The sequence below is a fragment of the Oncorhynchus gorbuscha genome, linkage group LG11 (genome assembly GCF_021184085.1).
Source record: "Oncorhynchus gorbuscha isolate QuinsamMale2020 ecotype Even-year linkage group LG11, OgorEven_v1.0, whole genome shotgun sequence".
Taxonomy (NCBI): Eukaryota; Metazoa; Chordata; class Actinopteri; order Salmoniformes; family Salmonidae; genus Oncorhynchus; species Oncorhynchus gorbuscha.
The window spans coordinates 9,190,636-9,192,605 of NC_060183.1; the positions used below are offsets into that span (position 1 = coordinate 9,190,636).

The 1,970-nt window shown below is 42.7% G+C and overlaps 1 protein-coding gene across 1 annotated transcript in view; it reads left to right on the plus strand.

Annotated features, from left to right (window-relative positions):
- Positions 1-742, plus strand: part of LOC124047534 (serine/threonine-protein kinase SBK1-like) — a 30,212-nt gene extending 29,470 nt beyond the window's left edge. Inside the window, exon 6 of the mRNA XM_046367843.1 lies at positions 1-742. This exon is cut by the window's left edge and continues 298 nt beyond it. The gene's annotated coding sequence lies outside the window, so the exon portion shown is untranslated.
- Positions 743-1,970: the final 1,228 nt, after the last annotated feature.

Here is a 1,970-nt window from a genome sequence, read left to right on the forward strand (position 1 = left end):
ACGGACCTGGGAAGGACTGAGATACTGTGTACAGTACACAGACGTGCACACAGACACCTACACTCATATACACACACATATCCATACATTCAAATCAGTGGAGGCTGCTGAGGGGAGAACGGCTCTTAATAATGTCTGGAATGGAGTAAATGGACTGGTATCAACAACATGGATTTCATGGGTTTGATACTGTTCCATTCACTCCATTCCAGACATTATTATGAGCATTTTGCAAAGTGAAAAAGGAGCAACTCAAGACATTGCTGATGATTCCCGTTGGGGTCTAAAATGATCCAGTCAGAGATCTGTCATTCGACAGACAACTAATCTTTATAGAGACTCAATGAACTACATACTGAACGATCAGCCAACCAACCAACCGACCGACAGACCAACCAACCATGGAGAGGTTGAAAAACACATTGGTGATATGAAATGCTGGTATTCAGATGAAGATATAATATATTCAGAAGTGATGTGCGGGAACCATTTATGACAAAAAGAGATGGAGAAAAGAGAGGGATGTTCTTTTGGTTGAAGCTGATAGAATTGCCGCCTCAATGAAATAATATCATCACAATTAAACAGCAGTTTTATGTTTACTGTAATGCAATGTGAACTCTGGTACAAAGTGTGTATGTGTGTACAGTACGTTTGTACGTGTGTGTGTACAGTACGTGTGTGTGTGCAGTACGTGTGTACGTGTGTGTGTACAGTACGTGTGTGTGTGCACAGTACGTGTAGGTGTGTGTGTAGGTGTGTGTGTGTGCACAGTATGTGTGTAGGTGTGTGTGTGTACAGTACGTGTGTAGGTGTGTGTGTGTACAGTACGTGTGTAACAGTACGTGTGTAGGTGTGTGTGTGTACAGTAGGTGTGTGTGTGTGTAACAGTACGTGTGTAGGTGTGTGTGTGTGTGTGTGTGTACAGTAGGTGTGTGTGTGTGTAACAGTACGTGTGTAGGTGTGTGTGTGTACAGTACGTGTGTAGGTGTGTGTGTGTACAATACGTGTGTAACAGTACGTGTGTAGGTGTGTGTGTACAGTACGTGTGTAGGTGTGTGTGTACAGTACGTGTGTGTGTACAGTACGTGTGTAGGTGTGTGTGTGTACAGTATGTGTGTAGGTGTGTGTGTGTACAGTACGTGTGTAGGTGTGTGTGTGTGTACAGTAGGTGTGTGTGTGTACAGTACGTGTGTAGGTGTGTGTGTGTACAGTATGTGTGTAGGTGTGTGTGTGTGTGTGTGTGTGTGTGTGTGTGTGTGTGTGTGTGTGTGTGTGTGTGTGTGTGTGTGTGTGTGTGTGTGTGTGTACAGTACGTGTGTGTGTACAGTACGTGTGTAGGTGTGTGTGTGTACAGTATGTGTGTAGGTGTGTGTGTGTACAGTACGTGTGTAGGTGTGTGTGTGTGTACAGTAGGTGTGTGTGTGTAGGTATATCACCGTTTCATGTGTATGGATCAGAAATATGATTAGGTGGATTTTTATTTGCCTTTGGAGTTACTTTATTTCTTTAAATGCTAAAAATCCAGATTACATTTTTTCTATCGATTTTGAAAATGAGCTTTTAGGTGTTTTCTGTTTGACTAAATTCAGTAAAGGTTTCTGAACGTTCTAGTGCAGCTGTGTCCAACTCATTCCACGGAAGGCCGAGTGTCTGCAGGTTTTAGTTTTTTCCTTTCAATGAAGTCCTAGACAACCAGGTGAGGAGAGTTCCTCACTAATTAGAGACTTTAATTCATCAATCAAGTGCGAGGGAGGAGGGGAAAACCACGCAGACACTCGGCCATCCGTGGAATGAGTTTGTCACGTTCTCCAGTGCCAAATTTCTACTTGGTCTCCTGCAACACTTTTTGAACAGGAAAATGAATACTGCTGCAACAGCTGAATCTGGTAAAATCACAGAGTTTGAAGGAGGTATGCTCTCTACAGTTTATAATTTAGATTTAGTCCGATGATGTGCTACACATTAAT